Source organism: Tupaia chinensis, unplaced genomic scaffold (assembly GCF_000334495.1).
Source record: "Tupaia chinensis unplaced genomic scaffold, TupChi_1.0 Scaffold000407_4, whole genome shotgun sequence".
NCBI classification, from domain to species: Eukaryota; Metazoa; Chordata; class Mammalia; order Scandentia; family Tupaiidae; genus Tupaia; species Tupaia belangeri.
Window position 1 is genome coordinate 5,602,353 of NW_006159912.1, and position 26,944 is coordinate 5,629,296.

Sequence of the window (26,944 nt, forward strand, 5' to 3'; positions counted from 1 at the left end):
CAGGGGGCTCAGACAGATCCTGGGGCCTCACCGGGTCGGACTCCTCCATTGGTGCATGTGTTCGCCAGAAAGACAGAGAGAGACAGAGAGACAGAAAGCGAGAAATCACCCCCCAGGGGGGATGGCCATGCTGCAATCCCATTCACTCCATTCTCCTCTCAGCATCTTGGGCACATACGCACACATGCCCGGCGTGAGTTTAAGCCACTGGGTTCAGGACCTGAACTGCGGTCGACTACATGGGAGTCCAGTGACATAACCATTATACCAACTGCTGGTCCCTCAAAACCCCTTTTTTCCTCTTGTATCAGACAGTCAATTTCTAGAGAGCTGAACCCAAAAGACTTAGGTTCCCATTTGTCCCTTGGATGCTCAGCAAGAGAACACTGACGAAAGATTGAACAAATCATTCCAGCCCATTCCGCTCCTGATTTTCTTAATTTGCAAAACATTTAGCTATTCTAGTGATAGGACCCAGAGGGTACAATTAGACTTTTTCTATTATTTGCTTTGGATGTTTCATGTAGTTTCTTAATTGGCAAAGAGAGTTTCTTCATTCTGCTTGACATGCGTAATCAGCTTTCAGTCATAGTAATACCTCACATGTGTATTATGCTTTACAAAGGGCTTTCATGTTATCTCAGATGATCCTTACAGCATGCTGTGAAATAGGCAGGGATTATTCCTATTAAGTCATTTTACAGATTTAAAAGAAGAGGCCCAGAGAATTTCAGATTCTCCATGTCATTCGATTAATAAAGAGTAGAGCAAATACTAGAACTCATGTCTTCTAAATCCTTCATCTTGTGTCTTCTGGCCTTCTATCCTTTTCCTTTCTCTCTCTTTTCTGCAATTATTCCTTTAGACGGGGTCTTGCTGTGTGCAATACTCTTGTCTCAGGCTCCCAAATAACTAGGACTACTTATGTGTGCCCTTGTGCCTGGCTTTTAGGGTGGACTGAGAAGAAACCCAGGCCTCCAATGTGGCCTCAGCCTCAAGAGTCACAGTGTCCACCAGCACACACCACTATCGCTGTGCCCTATCGTTTTTAAAAGGAGCTTTACACATATAAATATGTTCCCAACTTCCCTTTTCTCTTCATTTATTTAAGGTAGGCTCTCTAGCATCCAGTCCTCTGGGTACATGTGGCATGAAATAAAATGGTAGCACCTTATTCACCTAAGGAAGAACAGAAGTAGCAAAAGAAGAAAGATGTTTATTAGATTTGACTGAGAAACAGATTCATGCCTGCTTCCCATATGCCTTGACCATATATCCTGTGGCTTCTTGGGGACGCTCATGACCTCTGTTTTCAGAGTTTGTTTGTGGTCCTGGACCAGGAGGGAACGCATGAGTGAAAGCAGTGATGGGAGTCAGTGACTGGTGACCTTCACAAAGAGGCTATGTGGCCGGAGTGGTAGGATAGTATGGTCAGGAAGCACGTCCTCCTGTAGGCCATCTGAGTAGCCCTTCAGGCCAGTAGGTCCCTGGACCCTTCTCCCTTCACCTTCAGAGAACCTTCCTCTATTGATTGTCTCTTAAGTTGTCATTTGGTCCTTGTCATCAGGAATTCTTCACACTGGATCCAGCCTCAGGAAGATTGGCCAGCAAGTGTCCTTGTGGCTGCTCTAGACTGAGAACCAGCTGGCCTGGTGCTCTCCATGCTAGCTGGGCCTTCAGCTGGGAGACGAGAGATCAGTGGGAAGAGCCCCGGGGACTCGATTTCAGACCTCAGTCCTCGTAGTCTGTATGACTTGGGCAGGTTATCCGACCTCTCTGCGCTTCAGCTGAGTTTCTTCGTCAGTAAACGTGGATAATAATACCTATCCTCACTTATTTCCTCAGGTTATCATTATGAGGCAAGAGTGAGTTCACGTGTAGGGGCACTTTGCCAATTCTGAGGCTGCTCAAATGCAAAGCACTCCCTCTGAGGGAAGGTGCTAGTCTCTGGGAGTCTGTGATTGGGGGGGGGGGCTGCCAAACTGAGCAATTTGTTGACTTTGCTTTTTTTGAGTCTGTGATTGGGGGGGGGGGCTGCCAAACTGAGCAATTTGTTGACTTGTCTGTTTTTATTGCCAGAGGGCACGTGCATTCACCAGAGCTAGAGGAAGGGAGTGGAAGAAAGCACCTCCCCAGGGCACATAGTCTAGAGCAGCCCCTTCTCCCTTTTGGGATTTGGGCCACGCACATACACACACGCACCTAGTATGTTTTTCAAGCTGCCAGGGCCAGGATTTGAACTTAGATCGGCTATGTGGGATCTGTTTCCCTTAACCACTAGGCTACCGGGTAGGCCCCTGAGCAGTTCTTAAGAACAGAAAGAATCCTTTGCCCTCTGGGTTACACCCATCCCTCCAAGCTTTCAACCACACGCTTAGGAGTGAGATTGTAACTCTGCCACCATTCAGCTGCGACATTTCTTCAGGCCTGAGGCTTGGCCAAGGATGTGGCCTCGCTCTCCCTCATTCTTCTTTCCTTTCCCTCCCTTTCCCCTGCTTCTACTTCATTTCAAACAAGTGAGTTGGTTTTTCAGTGAGGTTTTTCCAGCCTCTTGGTTTTTTTGTCCTTGACCATAAAGACTGCCCAGTTACTCAAAGCTGAAAATAAAATTTGGCCAGAAGTAAGCTGACAGTATAGTCTCATTGGTGTTGATATTTTTAAGTCCTTAAAAAAAAAAATGCTTTGAGAGAAAGAGGGGATTAGTCATAGAATGAATATCTGTTCGAGTACCCTAGGGTGAGGACTTTATATCTTTTCCTGAAAACAAGGAGCCTTCCTTCTTTTTAGGGAGAGTTGTGGCTATTTTGATGCCTTTTGAAAGCACCACAATTAATTTGATTGAGCTGTTAAGCATTTGGTTAAAAAAAAAATAAGGAAAGAAAGAAAGAAAAGAAAAAGGAGAACGGTCACATGGATTTAGCATCACATGGGGAAATTCACTGTAACCCAGCCGTCTTTTAGCCAGCTGATGACCACGGGCCAGATTGTTCACTTCACAAAGGGGAGTCTTTATAAATGAGAAGACTTTTGTTTAGAGCCCAAACTTCCCTAGGGGGACTCATTTATAACCCATTCCGATGATCCTTTCCCTCTGAAATCTCACTAGTTACATATGAGTTTCTGTGGAGACCTCAGCTTCAACCTGGAAATAAGCGGTGCAGGGAGAATTGGCATGAGTCCGTTCTAAAGCTGGGTTCTAGTCTCGGCTTCAGCTCTCCCTAGAAAGCTGTGTAGTCATCACAGGACTGGCCCTGAACTGCCCGAGGGTTTCCTTTTGACTCTGTAAAATGAAGTAGTAACACTAATCCTTCCTCCCTGGAGGACTGATTTGGAAAAGAAAATTAGTTGATGACATAAAAGTGCTTTGAGAAAGATCTTGGATTTTCTCAAAATTATAAACTCGGAGGTGGGAGAAGTGCATTTAGGTAGGAATTTATGTCCAGGCTCCCTACTTCCTTCCTCCATTGACAAAGACCCTCAGTCTAAAGGTGAGTTTTTCTTTCCTTAATAGGCCCGTGTTCCCACAAGGACCTAGGCTGTTCACCCCTGTGGTGCCAGGTCTCCCAAACTTGGAGGCTGTCCATGCACTCAACTACTTTAAGCACAAGTATGCTGCCTGCACGGCTCCACATGCCCCCTTGGTCCTTGCATGGGTTCATAGGCTCTTGGTCTCTCTTTGTACACCCTTCTTGGCACAGAATGCCAGCTCATTGTCAAAGAGTGGGTGGCAGACAAGATTAGAGCTGTTCGTGTCTGGAAGGTGTCTGGGGTTTTCCCATCATGTTCACTCTGGTTTCCAGCTGGAATACTCAACCTTCTTCACCTGGCGTCACCTTCCTCTATGTGCTCTGGGTGTTCATGTGAGCCTCTTGAAGAGCACTCAGCACACGGGTCATTTGGAGGCTCTCTCCTGCCATCAGGCTGAGAACACCTTGAAAGGCAGAGGATCTGCCTATGTCCCTCTATCCCCAGTGCCAGCCAAGCCATCAGTCAGTGTTCAGTTTGGTGAATGAATTATAGATGGAAGGGACCCAGCCATCCTCACTGTACATATTGATAAAACTGAAGCCCACAGCCAATCTGCAAATTGATCTTACAGAGAATACTAGACCTGGTCCCCAGCAATCCTTTCTCAGTTTCAGACACACACATACAGTCACCTCCACCTCCAATATCCCTAGGGGACTGATTCCAGGATCAGTCTGGAACGAGTGCGCAAGTGCTCGAGTCTTCCTATAAATGGTGTAGTATCTGCACATAACCTGTATACATCCTCCCATATCCTTTTTTTCCCTGTGCTCCTAATTGATTACACAAATTGAGTATCACACAGTGAGTTAACATTTGCTTGTCCAGGCATGGGAACTTAGATGAGGTATAGGCAAGTTTAGATTCCATTTATGTTGCTTTCACAGCTAGCTGGTTTTTAGATCTTAAAGTATAGATCTTCAAAGCAATGGCTCTGTATGTGGCCGGTACGCGGTTCATTCTACCTGTGAGAGTATAAGGGCTGAAGTACTTTCTAATACCAGTGAACGGGAACTGGGCATCTGCTTCTGGACCCGCCATGACTGGTCTTGCCTTAGCCATGAGTTCCACAGTGTCTCCTTCAACGTATGCAGCCATCCCTCAGCCCAGCCAGAAGCCTCTCCCTCCCTTATACTTTAAATCATCTCTGGATTACTTACATCTTAAGTATAAACAAATAGGAAAATATATGCTTAACTTCTTCAGAGTATCTCTTATGGAGTGCCACCTCTCCCCCCATTTCATAACTGGTATGACCTGGCTGCATCCCTGTTGGTCGAATCCACAGATGAGGAGTCCACAGATACAGAGGCCTCACAGTGTGTGTGTGTGTGTGTGTATGTGTGTGTGTGTGTCTTCAAAAAGTTAATTAATAAACTATGAATGGATTTCAAAGTTTTTGAAGCAAAGTAAATTCATATTTTAATTCCATGTTTCCATTAACTTTTTGAAGTCCCCACATGTGTCCTGACTCAGAGTTAATCGTGTGTTAAAAAGTAAAACTGAGGACCGGCACGTGGCATGGTGCTTAAGGCACTGGACTCCCACATAACCGGTCACAGTTCAAGTCATGATTCGTTGGCGTGAAAAATCACAGCAGACACGTGTGTGTACCCACCCAAAATTCAGGGAGGAAAATAGAGAAGGAATTGTGGCATGGCCATCCTCCCAGGGGATTATTTCTCACTTTCCCTTTCTCTTTCTCTCAACAAGCTCATGCACCTTATGGCAAAAGCCTAAAAAGAAAAAAAAAAAAAAAGGAAAAAGGAAAACCAAAGTAGACATCGGACAGAGGCACCCCTGAGCAGCGAAGCGGGAGCTGTGTGAAGTCTGTGGCCTGATAGACAGCTGTGGGACCTTGATAAAGTCACTTCCTCTCCCTCATCTCATTTGCCGTGTGGTAAAACAAGGATATAGACCAAATGATCTCTAAAGTTTCTCCAGGTTCAAAAATCTACTGTTCTAAGATTTCCAAGAGTTTTTAGAAGGAAAGTCTGAGCCACTTAAGGAAAAATGAACCTTGGAAAAAGAAGTTAGAGCGCAATTGCAAAGATTTTTTTCCTAGAGAAACTGAAAACTCTTAAAATCCGTGTCCCATCACAAACAGTTGGCCTATGCTTTAGAAGCACCCCTCCCCTCCCCTCGTCAACAACTGAGTTTGATGGGAGGCTTTTGAGTGTTTGACTCTTTGTCTCTGTGAACCACAGCACATGCTACAGGCTGGAACACAGTCGTGTTTAGGGAGTGGCGGAGGCCATCGCAAGTAACTGTCAGCCACACACACAGCACCCTGACCTTTTCATATCTATGGTGGCTGATTCTCAACCTCCACTCTGTCCCCCACGTCCACCGTCCACTGGATGGCCTCTCCCTGCCCTGCCCTGCCCTGAACAGTTATCAGGTTTCACAGGGGCCGAACAAGCGGCTCCCTCCCTCAGGGAGATGGGCACTACCCAAAGGGCAGTGAGCCGTCTGGGATGACCTGCGCTGGCTCTCCCTGAGGGCTTTCACACCAATTCATTTTTGGTTAGTGGCAGGCACATTTCACACTGAATTCCACCCCATGGGGCTGTGTCTAATTGGACAAATTTGAACAGCAGGCAGCATAGCCACTGCAGCAGGGAGCATTGATATATGGCCCAAGCCAGGGACTACAGTCTTAAAGTGACAGGGTTTCCTTTCAAAGGATTGGCTAGTTTCCAGAAGTAACAGGCCTGACGATGATCAGCAAGAGAGAGAGGGGCCGACACTCCACAAAGCAGGGGCTCTTTCAAGGAGGTGTTTTTGAAAAGAAGGTCCCCATTTCCCCTGGTCTTTGCAGCAAGATAAACAGGATAGGGTCATCTCTAGGGACTCCCATCTAGTCGTCTCTGGGGACTCCCGTGACCCAATCATGCTGAATGCCTCTCACACCTAAAACTCGAAATACCTGTGTCCAGGTTAGATCTGGTCACAGTAGTCACCAAGGAAGCCTTGTCAGAAAAAAGAATGAAAAATCATGCCATTCATTACCGAGCACCCACTGTTCATTAGTTCAGCATCCATCAAGTAGCTAGTAAATGCCGCTGTGTGTGCTGTTAAATGCATTCTGCTCAGACACAATGGGGCTTGTGAAGTTTCCCGTCCAGGGAGGCAAAAAGACATTAATCAGTAATCTCACACACAGAATTATGAACTGTGTGAAGTACTACGAAGAAAAAAGTCTTTGTGGTATGAGAGCACCTAAAAGAGGTGTTCCAAGAGAGTTTTCCTGAGGACCCAGGTCCTCCTATGTGACTCCAGCATTGCGTAGCAGCACCTTAGTACCTGGGCTCCTGCCACCAGGCCAAGGACATTTCTAAGTTTTAATCAAAATCAGGTGAGGGCTGGTCCCATAACCTGGAGTTAAGGGCACCAATCCCACAGCTGACTATGCTTTGAATCCTGGCCCTGACTGCTTGAAAAACACATTGGGCATGTGTGTGTGCATGTCAGAAGTCCCAACAGGATGGAGAAATGCAAGAGAAGGAATTGGATTATATAGACTTTACTATACAAAGGGTGAGAATTCTCTATGTGACATGACCACAGCCCACTGGGGGGTGATTTCTCTCTCTCTCTCTCTCTCTCTCTATCTCTCTCTCTCCCTGACTGTCTTTCTCTGGTAAGTGCATGCACCCTGTGGCAATTATTTTAAAAATATAAAAGAAAAGACAAAGAAAAAAGCAGATGAAAAGGGCCAACTCAGTGGCACAGTGGTTCTACAGTGCTGGATCCATATCAAAGATTGTGGGTTCAGTTCCTTGGTCAACTCAAATACTCTGAACAGAAGCAAATATGATCCTGGCTGTCTGGGAAAGCTGGTGGTGGTGATTGCTATGTGAGATCCCCTTAGAGGTGCTTTTCTTTCTTTCTTTTTCTATCTCCCACTCTCAGAAAACAAATAAATGAATTTAGATAAGAAAAAGTAGGTGGCAAAACAATATATATGATTCTGTGGGGGAGGGGGCAACCTAGGTGCTCATTACAACTCAGTTAATAATGGTTGTCTCAGGCCAGCAGGTGACGTGGTGGTTAAGGGGGCTGGATTCCCACATGGCCAACTGTGGTTCAAGTCCTGGACATGGCAACTTGCTTTCTCACTTTCCCTGTCTCTCTCTGGTCAAATTTTTAAAAAAAATAATAATAACAAATGGAATTAAATAAATAAATAATTCTCAGGCCAGCAGGTGGTGTGTTGGTTGAGGCATTGGACTCCCACATGGCTGACCACAGTTCGAGTCCTGGATCTGGTGGCTTGCTTTCTCACTTTCCTTCTCTCTCTCTATCTCTCTGTGGTCAAATTAAAAAATAATGATAAATAAAATTAAATAATCTTTTAAAAAATATAGTAATGGTTGTCTTTAGGGCAAACAAAAAAAAAAGCAAAAGTAGAGAATTCTCACCCTTTTGTACAGTTATTAAAGTGTTTTACAGTTACCATTGTCTTAGTCAATTTAGGATGCTGTAACAGAATACCAAGGACTAGCGGGCTTAAGGAATAGAAATTTATTTCTCACTGATCTGGAGGTTAGAAGTCCAAGATTAAGGTATAGAGCTGAGAACTCACTTCCTGGTTTGCAGATGGTGGTCTTCCTGCTGCTGTGTCATTACCTGGCAGAGGGCAGAGAGCAGGGAGCAGGGAAGAAAGCTCTTTTTAAGGGCACTAATCCCATTATGAGGACTCCACCCTCCTGACCTAATTACCTCCCAAAGACACCACCTCCAAATACCGAACAACAGAGGTTGGTGTCAACAGAGAAGTTTTGGGAGGACACAAACATTCATCCATAGCAAATGTGTATTGCCGTTCTAATCAGTAATAACACATCTAGAGAGAACAAAGGTGAGGGGGTAGGAATATCCACTCACTGTGGAATAGCCCTTCTGGAGGAGGAGGCGGAGAAGGGTTACATGCTCCCCACTTTCACCCTCTCCTCCTCCTCCATCTTACCTGTATGCTTTAGCTCCCTTGTTTGTAGAGACTGCAAGAAGCAGCTTCCATGCCAACTCTTCCAGGAACCTGTTCTGGATTTCCAAGTCTAGAGTGTAGTGCAGTATTAGTCTAGCTGCCCTTCCAAGTTGAAAAGCCTTCAATTCAATGAAGAGGGGCCCTCAAATTTCTAGTTGATTTTCACAGTCTGGGAGGGGGGCTCTACAAGTAGGTATTCATTTTATGAAATGTTCCCTCCTGAATTGGCCTGGGCCCCAAATGAGGCCTTAATCCACTGGCAGCAGGCTGTTCTCGGTGGAAGGTTTTATAGAAAAGGCCAGCATGTGAATCTGTGGCCAGTTGGCTAAGCTGATGATGAAGCTGAGATTCACATTCCCTTCCTACAGATCTGACAGCTTCTCAGACCTCCATAGCCACCAAGGGCCCCCTAGCCCATCTGGTCATCCCAGCAACACATGGCAGTAAGCACCTGGGGGACACCTAAAGCGGACAGAGGACTCAACAGCACTGGCCTGGGAGAGAGGAAACCCACATTCCAATCCCAGCACCATCATTCTGCCCATATAATTATGACTTGGGACAAATTGTTTTCTCTCCCTCGGCCTCAGTTTCCTCATTTGCAAAATAGACAAAGGGTGCTGTGTGGTCGCTGGCGGCTTTGACGTTTTCTACCTGATGGTCAGGAGTGTGCACCTGAAGTCTGTCAGGAGTGCCCAGCATGGTGCCAGGCATGTAGCAGGTACTCAACACCTGTTTCTTGATGAACAGAATACAACTCCTTGTTTGCTACAGGTGCTGGAGGTTGCAGAGGTGAGAGAAGCATACAGGGTCCTGTCCTGCCTTCTAGGAGCTTCCAATTTTCTTGGAAAGGCAAGAGAAATGCACACATAATAGTAGCCACCCTAGAACCCTGAGTTCAGTGGGACAGAGGATGGAGATGACAAGGCCATTAGTGAAAAGTAGGCTCTGGGCAGTTTCCAAAGGCTCCTGCTGATCCTCAGAGAATCTGACCTTTTCTAAGGTGTGTGACGAGTCCTGTTACCTTGTCTCATTCCGGAACATCTTACTCTCAGAATCGGGTCTCTGCCAGAGAATAAACATCGGAGCTTCTGAAATTTCCTTGCGCATGGGGAGAAGGTTAGAAAAATAGCCGGATGTCCTTGATCCCTTTATCTAGAGCACCCCAACTACCCACCTTGCAGAGCACGAGGTCACCTGAGATCAGCCTAGACTGGGTAAGGCAATTTTTTAAAGAGAGATTTTTTTACTATGAAGTGTTTGCGTTTGCCAGAGAGACACAGAGAGAAATCACCCCCCAGGGGGATGACCACACTGCAATCCCTTCTCTTCCGTTCTCCTCTCAGGATTTTGGGCATGCATGTACATACGCCTGACATGAGTTTTAAGCTGCTAGGTCTGGGACTTGAACCACAGTCGACTACATGGGAGCCCAGCGATGTAACCATTACACCATCTGCTAGTCCCATGACTAAGGCAACCTTAACCTCCTAGAAGGTAAGGAAAAGTAAAGGGAGAATTCTTGTGAGGAAAACTCATGAACAAAGCACACATGTTAGCATCATCTTAGTCTAGTGTGGGCTTGTCGATGTCTACTTGGCACACGGCAGGTGTGCAACTAGTGCTCGTTGCCTGAAGTGGCCACCCTTCTGAATCCTCAGCCCATCACTGGGGCTGACGAGAGCTTTATCTAACCATAATTGGACTTATGATGGGTTTGGGTGTACTTTTTTGGGTTTGCCCCAAACCGGCCGTTTGCGTGTGTCATCCTGTGCTGTTCTGTCTCTTTTGCATGTTTGGACTAATCTTCTCCATATGTGTGTCTGGCTTGGCGTGTGGGTCCCGACCTCCCATGAGCAGGGCGAGGCTGCGTCAGACAAGTGCAGAGAGTTGCCGCCCAGCCTGGCAGGCTCTGGAGCTGGGCCACTGGCCAGCTCTGAAGGGGACAGTTACCTCCTTAGCCTCTTCTCTATGGACATGCTCTATGGAGAATCACCACCTGGGTTCTCTCGAGTTTTGTGAGAGGCATTCTTTGAACAGATACTGCGTGGTGACTCACTTAGAACGGTCTCACTAGGACAGTGGTTCTGAGGTATGCCCTGCCCAGCTCTCTAATGAGGAATCCTCCAAGCCCTGAACTTCCTATTCTGTCCTCCAATGCCTTCCTTCCTCCCCTCACCATCCTAGAGTCCAGCTTCCTTCCCTATGGGAGCTCCTCTCACCATGTTTGTGATGGGCAAATAGTTCACTGGTAGGATTTAGGGTTTCCTACTGAAAGGAAGAGAACCACTTGACAGCAGAAGAGGAAATTTCATACTCCTCACCTCTATTAAGCCCCACATTCTACCCTATGAAGTAGGAATTATCCTCATCTTAAAGGGGAGGCAGCAAAGGCTGAGAGAGGCCAGGCTGCAAGTAGGGGAAGAGCCAGCACAGTGTTCTGGTTTTCCTGACTCCAGGATCAGTGCTCTTTCTAGAATGCTGCGCTCTACAAACCAACACTGCTGCAGCCCAGTGGCGTCATAAGCCCTTTCCCATAGACCCTGCTATACTTTGGAGGTCTCCCAAAAGTGGATGTGTTGGGACTTGGTTGTATTGTAAAAGTGTTAAGTGAAAATGAAATCCCTTCATGGTGTCCCGGGGTGGGGCCTTTGGGCGTGACAAAGAAGGGAGGGCCCCGTGATTGAATTCTGGTGACTTTATAAAAGGGAAAAGGAGACCAGGACAGGCAGAAACTCGTGTAACGCTGCTTTGCTCTCAAAATCCTGCCCTCCACCATGTTGTAGTCTTAGCAGATGTTGGCTCTGGACCTTGGGCCTCCAAACTGTGAGCTGGAAAAAAACCTCTTTTATGAATCACCCAGTTGCTGGTATTTCTGTTGGTGACACAATAGCCAACTAAGACCCCAACAAGCTACTTTTCCAGGGGCCCCTCTCATCTCCCTGGAGCCCCCTCAAGCCTATCTCTGGACCTTGGCTGGCATATGAGTCAGAAAGCCGGTGTCACCAGAAAGATGGAATCTCTGTGAGAGCCCGCGTATAGTTACTGGCCCTGCTGCTGTGGTTATTGTCTTGGAAAAAGACAGAGGGTCAGAGGGGTCAGAGGGTCACCTGTAATCTCCACAGGGCACCAGTTCCCATTAGGCCATAGCTGTCTCTGACCTTGAGCCAAGCCCAGGACAAAATGGAGATTTTTTTTGTGAGACAGACAGGCCCTCTGCCTCATCATCAGCAAAGACATACCCTCCTCTCAGCCTGCATTCAACTCAGCCTGCTTTCAACTCTCAACCTGCATTCAACTCAGCCTGCTTTCAACTCTTGCCAGTCTGTGTGTACCATACAATGTGTCCCAGCCCTCGCTACTTCCCTCAAAATCCCCTTTTTTTGCCCACTGGACTCACCATAGAGCTGTAACAAGTTTTGTTTTCCTGGTAGAGAAATGAGTCAGCATGCATACTGCATTCATCCACTCATTCGTTTATATTAATGCAGCGTACAGTTTGTGAGTCTCCAGTAGAGGCCTTAGAGATTGAGAAAGGTAATCAGACACAATCTCAGCCCTCCAGATGTTCACAGTCTCACAAGGGAGACAGATCTGTAAACAGATGATCATGATACAGTAGGAACATCAACAAAGAGCTTCCCAGCTCATGTCAAAGCTGTCACCCTTGAAAGCTGTTGAGAGAAGCAGGATGTGGGGATCAATATTTCATTCCTTAGAAGTCGCAGAAAAGCATGTGGAAGATAAGAACAAGCTGGGTGACCTTTAGTAGGTTACATAACTTCTCTGAGCCTCCATATTCTTACGTAGAAAATGGGGTGATAAACCTATATCACAAGGTATATTGTAAAGATAATGCATTCAATCATTGAGCAAATATCTTCTACATATTAGATCATAAGGGGGCAACAGAGCCAAAAAAGCACTGAATTCTCTTTTGGGGGAAAAATATATACCATAGGACTAGCTCATTATAACAGCAGCCGGTATTTTTACTGTCTAGTGAGTGCCTGACATGGTCCAGTACCCTGAGGTTGAATCCTGTACTGCATACTGAGTTTCCTGAGCAGTCATTGGTTTCTGGGTGGAGAGAACCTGAACCTACACCCAGCCTGGGATCTCAGTCACCAAGAATAAAGCTGTGATGGTCCTGGCACCATTGCTCTCAGAACCAGGGGCACCTGGAGCAAGCCAAAAAGTACTTCCTTGGGCACACCACTGCCCCCACTTTTAGCCCATCATAAGCAAATGCCCCTTAAGGAGGCCCGTTTTTAGGCAAGTGTGCTTCCATTATAGTTCTAAGTCTTTATCTGTGCTCTGCAAAGTCACAGCAGCAGTTTCTTCCCAGGGTCTGAGGGGAGGCCATTCTAGTGGCCTAGCATGCCGAACTCTACTGTCCAGGGCTGATTTACGGTGGGTCCTCAGTTGGGCATCCAATTTCTAGAAGTACCTTTTCTTCTTTCCCGTTTTAGTCTGTTACTATGTCGTTCAACAGAAATACCTGAGACTGGGTGGTTTTTAAAGAATAGAGGTTTATTTGGCTCAAGATTCTGGTGGCTGGGAAGTCCAAGAGCATGAGGCCAACACCTAGTGCTGCATCTCAACATGGCCGACAGAAGCAGGAAGGAAAGCAGGCCTGTGCCGAGAGAGAGAACAGCCCATAGGCACCATCTTTGATGACAAGCCACCCTTGTAAGAGCTAACCCAGTCCCTAGAGAGTGAGAATTCCCCTCCTCCCTCAAGGCAGCAGTGATTTATTCATGAGAATAATAGTTACCTCCATGATCCAGACACTACCCACTCTATTTCAATACCATTACATTGGGGATCAAGCTTCCAGCATATACTGTATCCAAACCATAGCACCCTCTCATGCAGAACTGCTCTTTTCTGTCTGCTGGATCTAACCAATGGGACTGGCTCCCTTTTTCCAGTTATGAGACTCTCGGCAGTAACTCCAAGGTGTCCCTTGGCCATTGCTTCTTCAGAGCCATCCAGACACAGAAGCAGTAGGGAGTCAGTTTTGCCGGAGCGCACCCAGTCCCAGGGCTGCACCTTCTCTTCTTGATGCAGCCAACTTCTCTAAGAAATATCTTTCTGGCCTTGGGAATTAATTCCTTTCATAGAGACTGGATGAAAGGGAGAAAAAGCAACTTTGGGCTGAATTTTCTTCTCAGTAATCTATAAACTTCAGTCTAACTAGGAAAGCAGAGCTTCAGAGTCCAGGCTGGAGAGTGGGCACCAGAGAGGGCACTGCCTTACCAGCAGTCTGCCAGGTTGATGACTGTCTTCGGACACCGCTGCAGAGGGCCACCAGACTGCCCAGCTCACAGAGCCCTCTCTACTGGCCCTCGTTGTACTGCCTCTCAGATAGAGGGCTGGCTGGCTTGCCTTTGCGCTGAAGCTCCAGAGGCCCTGCCCCATGGTGCTGCTCTGGATCAAGGCCTTGCTAAACTCCCAGCTCCCTGGTTTGCAAAGCAAACTTCAGCCTTTTACTATTTACCTTGGCAGGTCCAGGACTGGATTGATGATCTGTAAAGTGGATTTGTTATTTGGCTGTTTGCTTTGGCAGCTCTTGAAAGCGCTTTGCTGATTACAGTCCCAGATGTCATTGCATACATTACCCTGCTCTATAACGGGGCTTTGAACACTTTAATTTGAACTACAAATACTATTAAGCTTTTTGCACCTCTCCTGCCTTTAGTTCTTGGATATTAAATATCGAAACGGACAGCCTGCTTCTCTTAGGCTTCTTTCCTGTTCTTTGTCAGCCTCCTCTCTGAGAGAGCTTCAGGCTTTCCTCTTATTCTCAACAGGTCTCTCTGGAAACCTTACCCACACATGCCTACTCCTAGTCCAGGTACCCTTGTGACCTGACTTACCAGTTGGAAGGTGCAGTGTGTTCATCCCAAGCTTGGCTCCCCCACAGTCCTTTGTACTTTGTACTGGTGCTGTGTTTTGTTCATCCATGGGATTTTCTCTATCCCCTTTTTTAAAGTTCATTTATTTCTTCCAAGAGAGGAAGAAAGACCCATAGCAGGGTCTTCGTGCTGCAATCCACCCCCAGCCCCAGCCAGTCAGGATCATGGCATGCACATGCATCTGCCATGCACAGCATGCACATGCATCTGCCATGCACGTGCATCTGCCATGCACAGGAGACCTTGCTACACACACCCAGGACTTTCCCATATGGCTGCAGTGTCATGTTACCACTGCATCATCCATTTGTTTGTTTGTTTGTTTTAAATTTTTTTGACGACATTCTTTGGGGGAGGCTAGATTCGGGGATGTGAAAGTGTCATGTCCTTTTACCCAGTGAGGACAAGAGCCCTGCCCAAGTTTACACAAACAAAGGCAGCAGTGGGACCAGAAATAACTGCACTTTCTGGACTCGAAGCCTGATGTCGTTGCCAGGTTTCCTCTACCCCACCCCCTCTTCCATCCCACTGTATTTTATTTCCAACCCCCTTACCCAAGTGGAGTAGGGAAGAGTGTTATGGCGGTGTCTTGGGTGGGGGTTACTGCTGGCTCATATATCTTGGGGGGGGTTTAGTGGGGAGTGCTGGTGCTCCTGGCTAATGGTGAGGTATATGACTCAGTGTTCTCCAAGGTAATTGCTTCTTCCTGTTGTAAACAAACCATTAGCTGGGGTCCTTGCCTCAGGAAGCAATTGAAGGCCCAAGGGAGGTAGCTGAAGAACTCAGCTTGCAGCCTCCTGGAGGAGGACAGGAGGATCAGTTCTGCCCCCAGCCCTCGGCTGTGGCCCTCCCCTAGGAGCAAAACAGCACTCCCAGTCGTCTTTCTGCCAAGCTCCTGACAGGCGTCCCAGGCCTTTAATTCGCCAAACTTTGTGTGAACGGACTGTTTCTGTTACTCTCCAAAGAAAATGATGATTTCTAGTACATCTAACCTGTTGGCGGGATTTGTGGTTGTTGTTAGTCTGGCTTTTTCCTTTTTCTTTTTGTTCTCACTCATTATTTTTGTCCACTCCCTCTCCTTTGGCCTTAAAAAATGTCCACAAGTTCCTTAGCTAAAGCCTTTCCGCATTTCCCAGGGCTTTAGAGACAAACAAATAAACAAACAAACAAAAACAAAAACAACTCCCCAAAAGCAACAATTTGTTGGTGCTTATAAATATTTCCATCAGGGAGCAGGCAGGTGGCATGGTGGTTAGGACTCCCATATGACTGACAACAGTTTGAGTCCCAGACCTGGTAGCTTGCTCTCTCATTTCCCCTTTCTCTGTCTCTCTTTGGCAAAAATTTTTAAAATAATAAATAAATAAATAAATATTTAAAATAAGTAAATAAATCCATCAATCCTTACACAAACCGTGCAAGGAGGATGGTTCTATCCTCATTTTATAGTTGAGTAAACCGAAGCTCAGTGAGGTGAAGTCCGGTAACATTGTCCAGTAACATGACACTGAGGCCATATGGGAAGGGCCTGGGTTTGTGTCCCAAGGTCTCCCAGTGTACACCAGGTGCAAATTTATGCCATGGCATGGCCAGACTAAGATTTGAGCACCCAGATCTGACTCCAAAGCTATGCTCTTTGTTGTGCTGCCTATCCCTGCTGCTTCCATGCAAGCCCTCCTTCTACTGGTCGATCTGAGATCTGACTTAGATCTGTAGATGTGGGATCCTAGTATCCCTTCTATGTGGTAAGTATAACAAAGGTAGAGTGACTGTCACACTTAATGTTCTCAGCAACTAGTACCAGGCCTAGTGTGTTTTAGGTGCCCTGTAAGTATTCGTTGGATGAATAACTATAAATCCACTGTGGTGATTCTGTTTTTAAACAACCATGTCTTCTCTGTGGCCATTCTGTGTGTTGGGGAGGGACAGAAGTGCAGGGGCGGGAGAGAGGGACATGAACACTTTCAACTTTGAAATATTTCAGTTGAAGAAGTTAATTCACTTTGTAAGTTTACTTTAGGAATAAAGATTATTGCAGTACTTTTGGCCACCATTCTCAAATTCTTCTAAACTTTTACTATAATAAGCAAATTGAGCAGATTAAGGACATACTTAACTGCCAAATGGTGTTCTGAACTGTGTAAAGTTACCCAGAGGGGCTTTTTTTTTTTTTTTTTTTTGTAATTCTTATAAAAAAGATTGTGTGGGTTCTGTGAACTTCACTGCTTTTTTTAGCTCTTCCTGTTTTATTATGTTTGAAGTATCTTTGTGGTGACCTGTTGGAATTGGATTCTTCCATATGGAAGTGTTTCTTTAACTTTTTAATCATTTCTTTTGGGAAGCAGAGGGCTAGGGGTAGCAGATGTTTTTCTGGCCTTGTTTGCTGAGTGGAGGTAGGGGCTTTGGGAGCTGTGAGTCAGGCTAGACCCCAGCCTGGAAGGGGAAGACCCATCCCAAGGGTAGGAGACCGCCCGTCATCATTGGGCTTGGCAGGCCTGTATGGGAGTAGCAGCTCCTTCTGTCCTCACCCTGCATAATGTCTTTTCCATTTCCTAGGAAGAATACACTGAGAAGTTATTTTATTCATTGTCCCAAGAAAAATCCTTATCAGTTCTCAAATGAGAAACCGATCTGGTGCCCTTACCAAAAAAAAGAAAGAAAAACAAATAAAATGAACCCTTGTTTCCCTCCTTCATGGCAGTCACATCCCTCTTCATACCCCATTTTTCAGTGAGCCCCAAAACCATCTGATTCTCCCATTTTCTCATTATTATTATTTTTTGGACTCTATTACTCAATACTGACATGTGCCCTCCTGGGAAGGCTGTTCTGTGCAGGCTGCAGGAGTTGATGGTTGCATAGTTCTCAGCCTGAGTACTGATTCTGACAGTGGCAGGTGCCCCTTGGCCTGGTCTGTTTACTACCCCGTCCCCAGGGTCCTTCTCTCCTCCATCTCCAGATCACACCTGAAAAGTCAATGAAGAAAGGACTTTGGTTCAGTGAGCAAGAGCTCCACACACTGGGTCACTTGGAGCCAGAGGATAAGGACACAATGGAAAGATGGAGAGGTGAGAGCCTCAAAGAGCTCAAGCCAGGCCTTCCCATGGCATTCTCATCTTCCTGACCAGACCAGGGCTTTGCACATGAAGTTGGGAGTCTTAACATTGAGTGAGAGGAGACTGAGAAGGAGCAAGAAAACTGGATGGAAAGAAAGGCAGTAACTTTGTCAAATGCACACTTGACTCACCAATAGATCAAGTAAAATGATAACCGAGAGGCGGCTGTGGGATTTCTAATGTGGAGGTCATTAACTTTAGAAGAGCAGTTTCAGTAGAGAGATGGGGGCATACACCTGATTGGAGTAGGTTCTGGAGTAGGTTCAAAAAGAGAAAGGAAAAAAAGAAATTGTCCACAGCAAGTCCCGACATCTCTTTCACAGAATTTTGATTAAGGGAAGGGGAGAGAAGGAGCAGTAGCTAGAGGAAGAAATGGAGTCAAGAGGACCTTTGGGCTTTTTTTGTTAGTTTGTTTGTTTGTTTGTTTATTGGAGAGGTTTGAAATGGAGTCAAGAGGATCTTTGGGGGTTTTTTGTTTGTTTGTTTGTTTGTTTATTGGAGAGGTTTTTGCTATAGGGCACGTGTGCTTGCCAAGAAGACAGAGAGAGACAGAGAGACAGAAAATGAGAAATCACCTCCTGGGGGGATGGCCACACTGCAATCCCTTCTCCATTCTCCTCTTGGGATCTTGGGCATGCACGCACACACGTGCCCAGCGTAAGTTTTAAGTCACCGGGTCCGGGACTCAAACCACAGTCGACTACATGGAAGTCCGGCGACAGAGTCATTACGCTAATTGCTGGTCCCTTGTTTTGTTTTGGTTTTTAATTGAAGAAATGCTAGCATAATGATGGCAACACTGGATAAGATCCAGTGTATAGATAGAAGGAACAGCCTTGATGGAGGGAAGAGAAAGTGTATGTGTTTAGGTAGGTGGATGGATGCAGTGATGGGACTTTAAGTCCCCTTCTGATTGTGTCTGTTCTCTTGGTGAGGTAGTAATCTAAGCCCCAGCTGAAAGTGAGAATGGTGGGGAAGGTATTGGATGCTTGAGTACAGAGAACATATGAAGTAATAGTCCTGGAGGGTAGAATAGTGAACAGACTGAAGAAATATGATTAGAGGACAGCATTAAAGGTCCACTTAAAATAAGTGATCATAAATATAAGGTAAGACCAGTTAGTGTGGTGTGCTTTTTCCTTTTTTCAGGTATGAGTAGTTGCATGGGGGTGGGGAGTAACTGGGGGGTTGCATTTGACAAGCTCATGGTTTTGCCAAGCAAGTATAGCAAAGGAAAAGAGGGATGCAGAAACTGAGAGGGTGGCAAGGGGTTGACTGTAATAATTGAATACAATAGAGGGAATACTGAAAAGCAGGCAGGGTCTGTAGATTATAGATCCTAGTTAAGAGTATGAAGTTGATCTGGTTGAAGGCTGGTTGGAGTTGAGTACTACAGACAGAAAACCAAAAAGATAAATAGTGCTGAGATATTTGAAATTGAGATTGAGACTGGGATGGTATTTGCAGTAATTGTTAATTATATCAAAGAAATGGCCATGATAGTGAGTGTGTTAGAGGTAAAGGAGAAGGGCACTGGATGTGAGGAGGTTCTGGAACTGAGGGGCCAGGACTTTGGAAGGATTATCTGTGTGATTTAACAACAGGATTAGTGTCGTCACACTAATACAGAGTGGTACTGAACCAGGAGCTAAAATATTCAAGAAATAATGGGTATGATCAGACTGAGGATGGGGGTGGGCATAAGAAACAGACTGTCGGGACCAGCAGTTAGCGTAATGGCTATGTCGCTGGATTCTCACGTAGCCGACTGCAGTTCGAGTCCTGGACTTGGTGGCTTAAACTCATGCCAGGCTCGTGTGTGTGTGTGCCCAAGATCCCAAGAGGAGAATGGAGGAGAAGGGATTGAGGCATGGCCATCCCTCCTGGGGGGTGATTTCTCACTTTCTGTCTCTCTGTCTCTCTCTGTCTTTCTGGCAAGTGCACACACCCTATAGCAAAAACCTCTCCAAAAAAGAAAAAAGAAGCAGACTGTCACAGGAAGGGTAATGGAAGATACAATCCTATGACCCAAGAGTCTGAAGTTGGGAGTTTAAGGAAACAAAGAAAAAAAGTCTACGTCCATGAAAAGTAGAAGAGATGAGACATCCACTTCACATCAGGGTCTAAGAGCTAATGGAGAGAAATCAGCCATCACAGGAGAAGACGTTTAGGCAGGCGGTATCCTTAGAGGAGAACCTCATATTTCCCCAAATGCATCACTGTAGAATTTACAGAGAGGACTGTATAGCCTGCTGGTTAAGGGATCAGGATTCCACATGGCCAACCACACAGGTCAGTCCCAGCTCCTGTGGCTTCAAAAACACACCAGGTGCATTTATGTAAATGCCGAAAATCTTGATATGATGGGGAAATAAGAGATTGTAGAGTGACCACACCCCACTGGCAGGATGTTTTTCTTCTCTCCGACTCTCCCTGTCACATGCATATGGCCCCTGGCAATTAGGCACATGTACATGCCCTCCAGCTATTAAAAAAATAGAATTTATAGAGATAGCAGGTTTATGTACACTTTTTCTTCTATTTGATTCTTTCAACATCTTTTCAGGTAGGGAGGGCAGGTATCATTATCCCCATTATGAGGATGGTGAAGCTTACAGAGGTAAAATCTTTATGCATCGATAGCCCAGGTCTCCTCACTCCAAGTCCAGTGCTCCTTCCATACCATGCTGCCTTCCTTTAGGAGGCCGTCAGTCGTCCATAGAACCCATAAAACACACTCAACTCCAAGCCGCAAGTCAAAAACACACTTGACCCAAAGTCGCAACTGTTATTATCACGCTGCCTCCATAGCATGAGATTCTGCCTCCAAAGAGCACTCGTGATCATTTGGCCTATTTTCTGCCCTCTCAGACCTGATATTAATGGCCATTTTTTGTGAGTGCCAAACTGAGCAGCCATTAGTAGGACAAAAGTGGGCATTCCCTTCCAAGGATGATTTGAATAACAATTCTTGAATGGAAATATGGTATGTTGATTTTAAGGAGTTTAGGTGCCTACGAACATGCATAGGCCATGACTTTCTAGCAACAATGGACAGAAAAGTGATCATGAGATGTAGATAGGCAATTAGCCATGATGGGAATCAGGAACTTAGGGGAGTGGTTCAAGGCTTGGTTCTGAAGAGTGTTGTTTGCTTCTGGTTCTCAGTGCATGGGGCAGCAGGTAGTCTAGGGACTTCCCAAGTGCTGAGTTACCTCATGCCTCCTTCCTCATCGGGCCCACTACACACACAGATAGGGAGTACCCAGCATAAGGCTTCAGTTTCTTGTTCACTCAGAAGCACGTAGTAGTCTCCTGTGATCGTGCTGGACATACAGAGATAAGCACCACACTACAGAAAAAATGCAGTGAGGGGCTGTAGTGTCCATCCATGCACTGCATGAAGAGATTTTCTTTTAAAGAAAAGTGAAAATATTTCTATACACTGTAGGAAATAACTTCTTAGTTGCTTCATCCTGGTTTCCCAGAATTTGTGGAACATCAGCACTAAAGGCCTCTATCAGTCCTCTCTGCCATGAGCACACTGGCTAAGTCTGCTGCCATACAGGGTGGGGTGGTAATATTTCTAAAAATGCCGTCTGGAGCAGCCGAACAAGCCCTCCCATGAGTACCCTGTTGTATATGGTGCCAGAGTGACAGCCTCTGAATAGAGAGAAATACGTGTAATCTGACCTAGACAAGAGCAAAAACTTGGTTTTGGTTTAAAGCAACAGGGAGTACCTCAGAATCACCTAATGAGCTTCTCAAAGGTACAGGTGCCTGAGTCCCACTTTTATGCCTCAAAAATCTGATCATGATCTGCAGTGGGCCTTGTACCCCCATATGTTTGAAAAGCCCACCCGTTGGTGTGTAGCCGCAGTTGGGAAGTATTGGTTGATGAAGTACATGCAGAACTTGGTGCCAGACAACTGGATGGCAAGATAGCCAACATCTCCCTGCCATTCCTCTACCATCTGAGTGTGGTCAGATGTCTCTCCTGACAGATTCCCTTCTCAATATTATCCTCCAGGAACTTGTGATGATCCTCTAAGTCAAAAGCAGCTTAATTCCTCTAAAAACAGTGCCAGTTGGGCATTTTGCCTAGAAAGAGGGAAGCAAATATGTGTCAGTGTCCATTGCTCAGTTGAGCTCTGCAGCCTTCATACAGGAACTGCCTCCTCCACTCTTCTCTTTCTTCTGCAAAGTTCAGTGCATCGTTTGGTGCCTGGTTGGTGAAGTCAGATTACTCCAGCAGGACTCAGGGCCTAGTTGGTTGTGGATTTGAGTATAGTTGGCCAGATGAAATGTGGTTGGCAGGAAGTTCCTGAGTGGGCTAAGACATGCAAGAGTGAATAATATTTTAAGAGAGCAGAAGACCTAGGGCAAGGGGCCTGGGGAGCATCTGATGATGCCGACCAGCTCAGTACAGAACCACAATCCATAGGGCTCTTCAGGTGAGTCTGAGAGCGGCTTCACTGATACCCGTAAGGAGCTGGAACATATGAACTCTCTTTGATTAGAGGACTCTGGGATCATTTTCTTAAATCATCCTTTGATCCCTTTGATCTTAGAGTCAGCCTCTTACTAGTTGCTTCTCCTTTGTCAGAGATATGAGTATCTTCACCCAGAACCCTGTGCCTACCATCATGGAGCCACTGCTTTATGAAACTAACAGCAGCCAACTCTGGGTCTTCTTGTCAAGACTGAGTCCCTCAGCCCAGCTTCATCTTCATTGGGGCTTTCTGTGCCCTGTGCACTGATACTAGTATCCTGTTGACCTCCATAAACCCTTCATTCTCTGGAACCTACATTAAAGAAAATGGGTCCTAAGAACAAGGCAGATGATGTCTAAGGGATGAGCAAAGCCAAAACATAAAGCCCCAGAGGGGAAAGGAAGCACAGTATGTTGGAGGAACTGAAGGAGGGTTATACTGGCTCACCAAACGGAGGGGAGAGGGAAGATGTAAGCCTGGGGGAATGGTCAGGGTCCAGGACCTCAGGAAACTTGGCAAGCATGTCAAAGAGTTGAGACATGGCCTCTCGTGTGCCACCACAGACAGACATTTTCTGAGTACCAGCTGACTCTGAAAGACACACGTGTACACACATGTGACAGGAAAGATAGCCGTGCTATCACCAAGCCCTTGGTTTGGACAAGGCACAGGGTAATCTGGATTATGCACACCCACCTGGGGCAGGGGCTCACCTGCTGTACTCATCTTCTCCCACAGCCTCACACAGCCCCAACCATCTGATGAAGAATAAAAGTGACAAGGGCAAAATCAAAAATTCTCCAGAACGTATTCAGTGGGAAACTAAAGGCAGAAGAGCTGTTCTCTTATTCCCAGCCAACACTCCCACCCTAGCCCTCTCTCATCAGAGGAGCCTCCACTTCCGCTATGCCTGACTGGCTGGCTGGATGATTCTTCAGGGGCTGTGTTTTGTGCTTGTCACTCCTACACTGGGTCACTTTTAAGATTCATGGACTTCTGAATCTTTAAAAGAAAGAACTAGAAAGAAATCCCAAAGGCAGTTAGTTGGCAGGTCATCTGCTGAGAATGAAGAGAGAGTTGTGACAGGTTTGGGGAACTTGAGGAAAGAGGGAAATGCAAGAGGGAACCAGCCAGGAACAAATGGAAGAAGAAATAAGGAAGGAGGGAGGGAAGAAGAAGAGAGGGAGGAAGGAGGGCAGGGAGAGAGGGAAGGAGGATGGAATAGGAAGGGCCTGGCTGATGAGTTGTCATGGTACCAGTTGACACAAGTGTGTGGTTTTTCTCCAGCTGCCCAGGAGCAGGAGCAGATGAATATGCTGAATGGGTCGTTCTGGATGGTTCTGGTAAAACCAGAGTGGCACAGAGACTAGGCGAAGTGAAGACAGGTTAGGTTAGGGGTGGTGCCCTGAGCCCTGAACACCAGGATGGGCAGTGCAGAAGTGTCAGTGGGAGGAAGCCGGTGATTGAGATAATACAGAGGGCTCCAGGGGCTGCAGGTCAGTGAGGTTGAAGAGTATTATTAGTAAGAATGAAGAAGTGAGGGAGGTAGACAGAAAGTTTCAACATGAAATATGGAATTTCTTTTCTTTTTTTAAAGAATTATTTAACTTTATCTATTTATTTAAATTTGACCAGAGAGGGACAAACTGAGTGAGTGAGAGAGAGAGAAAGTGAGAAAGTGAGCCGCCAGGTCTGGGACTTCAACCACAACCGGCCATGTTGGAGTCCAGTGCCCTTACCCACCACACCACCTGCCACCCCGAAATGTGGAATTTCTAAGCTTGGAATACTGGAAGTGCCAATTGCAGTGTCACTGTTCAGGTGAGTGAGCTGCCAGAGCACAAGGGAAAGTCACTGGTGGGTAGAGGTCAGTGAATTTTAAGGCCAAGGGCATTGGTTTGGTTGTGCAGCTAAGCATCACACTTCCTTAGCATTTGGCAGGAGTGGTTGAGAAAGTGACAGGCTGAGAAGGCGTAGTGCTCCAGTCCTCGTGGAAGTCAAGGGATTGACTGAGAAGCTCTGCAGTGTCCAGTGACAGGATGAGGGATGCTGTTCTCAGCCCCGAGCGTCTCTGATTGGAAGATGATTCCTTTAGAAGAGGTGATGTAATTGTCAGAGAGCATTTGTATTCCCTTGGAAAAGAAAGTACTTCCTTTCATTGTCAGGTTCATTTTAGTATGATTGAAAAATCAGGGAGAAAAAAATTTTTAAATGTCTGAAAGGAGTACTATATGAGATGTCTAAAATCCTGGCCTGGGGTCCAGCTCCGTGGCCTAATACAAAGTCCTTATAAAAGGACTTCAGCTCCTTTCTGAAATAGAGTTTTTGCAGGGACCCAGTGAGCATTGGTGGGGTGGGGACACATTTAAGCAATTACTGTGTGTCTGCCACTGTGCTTATTAGCACATTCATTTAAGCTTTAATTTTGGGTTTTTTTTTTAATTCCCATTTTATAGATATATAAATTGAGCCAAGAGAGGTAAATAATTTGTCCAAAGTTACACAACTATTAAATAACAGAACAAGGGCCCTGAAACCTGAGCCTTTGGCTATTTCCTATACTGCCTCTATAAGGCTCTGCAAATACAAAAACAAGGTAAGCCACTCACAGTGCAAAGCTGAGGAAGACGTGAAAGCAGAGTGCTTCACCACAGTCCCATTTATGCCGAGTGAGGGGTCTGTGGGGCAGCTGAGAGGGACCAGTTAGTTCCCCACCCAGGGTGACTCCAGGAGGACTTCATAAACAAGCCCATGCTTAGGATAAGTCAAGTCTGAGGAGGCAGCTTGGCCTGTCATGTGGTGCCCCTTCTCATGTTGGTCTGAAACATGCCAGGTCACTGTCCTCTCCTTCCCTGTCCTGTTTTGTCTCTTGCGGCCACAAAGTAGTCTATCCTCTTTTCATGTAATCAGTCTATAAATATTTGAATACAGGAATCACAGCTCTCTTACTCTCTTCTCCAGGTTAAACCACCTCAACCTTGATTTCTTCCTTTCCTTTCCTTTCTTCTGCTTGAGACCAGGAACCGAGGCACTCTGTTACACATCAAGACTCAGAGATTCAAAACAGGAGCAGATGCTGCCCTCCAGAAGCTTACAGTCTAGAAGGAAAGATAGAACAGAAAATACCCTGCTGCTCTTTGTCTATCCCCCGTACAGAGCTCCCTGTACCCAGCACAGTGGCTGAAGCCTAAGAGGCACCTGCTCTGTGTGGTTGAGTTGATCATGCTACCGTGCTCTGCGGAAGGTAGGCCTCAGGTGTTGTGAGGGCCTGTGGGAAGACCTAAATCAGACCCAGAGGGGAGTGATGGCTTCCCCGGCTGGTTTACATCCTCAAGGACAAATAAGACTTAGCCAGGAAAGAAGATTCCAGGCAGAAGAAGCAGCAGAGGCAGAGGCATGGGGGCAAGGTATAGGGCAATACAAAGGCTGGAGGGCTGATAGGGGCCAGATGCTGGCAGATCTGACGAGAACACTGGGCTCAGTCCTGAGCCAGATGAGTAAAACGTGCACACTGGCATTGTACAAGTCACTCTGGTGGCACCAAGAAGGAAGAATGAAATAGAAGCCACGTTGCGACAAGTATACTAGTTTAAAGATTGTTGAAATAATCCCAGTGGCAATGAAGGGTAGGCAGACAGATTCCAGAGTGCTTCGGAAGCAAAATCCACAGAACTTACTGACCAGCTGGATGTAGAGGTGAGGAAAGGGAGGAGTCTGACTGAAGCAACTGAGAAGACAGCATGGCTGTACACTGAGGTGGGCACAGAGGAGGAAGAGCAAGTGTTGGAGGAGTGCTCGCAGAGCAATGAGCAGTCAGTGCTTTGCATTCAGATTACACACTATGAGGGCCTTCAAAATATTAATAGAAAATTTGTATTATGAGAAAACTATGTATGAGTTTCAGGATTTTCATGGAGCAAAATAAACTCATGCTTTCCACAACGTTGTTTTTGTTTTTTGTTTTTTTTTTCATTCCTAGAGGGCACATGTGCTTGCCCAGAGAGATGGGAGTGGAGAGAGTGTGGTTTTCAAGTTGCTGGTGAGAACCTGTGGGATCCAGCTTCCTTAATCACTAGGCTATGAGGCATGAATTTTTTGAAGCACCCTCATATAATCATGAAGGTTCTGCCACATACAATATTATTTGAACCTCAGTATACTCTTTTTCTTTTCAGAGAGAAAGACTTTTCTATAGGGTGCATACGGTTGCCAGAGAAACAGAAAGAGAAAGACAGAAAGTGAAAAATCACTCTCCAGGGGGTGATGGATGCTGCAGTCCTTTCACCTCCATTCTCCTCCCAGGATTTTGGGCATACATGCACATGTGCCTGACATGAGTTTTAAGCCAGTGAGTCTGGGACTCAAACCATGGTTAACTATGTGAAAGTCCAATGACATAACCATGATGCCATCTACTGGTCCCAAATCTTAGTATACTCTTGGGAGTTATGAACAACTAGCAATAATAACCAGAATTCTTGCTCCTCTTATACAGGGAAGAAAACAGGTTCCAAGAGGCTGAGTGATCTGCAATGGCTGGGACGTGGCAGCTAGAATTAGTACTCAGTTCCCACTCTTAACCACATGCTTCTTCCACCAACAGAGCTTAGAGGCCTTGCAACCACCTCGTCTCTCCAAAAGCTCTGTTCCCTACCCTCCATCTCAGAATGGCTTAAAAAGTTAGATATGGGAGCCAGCAGATGGCATAATGATTACGTTGCTCGACTCCCACATAGTCTACTGCAGTTCGAATCCCGCACCCAGTGGCTTCAAACTCATGCCAGGCATGTGTGCATGCGTGCCCAAGATCCTGAGAGGAAAATGGAGGAGAAGGGATTGTGGCATAGCCATCCCCCCAAGGGGTTGATTTCTTGCTTTCTGTCTCTCTCTATCTCT

General features: G+C 46.2%; 1 pseudogene; it reads right to left on the reverse strand.

Moving 5' to 3' along the window:
* Positions 1 to 4,398: 4,398 nt before the first annotated feature.
* Positions 4,399 to 4,569, reverse strand: LOC102471288 (up-regulated during skeletal muscle growth protein 5 pseudogene; annotated as a pseudogene).
* Positions 4,570 to 26,944: the final 22,375 nt, after the last annotated feature.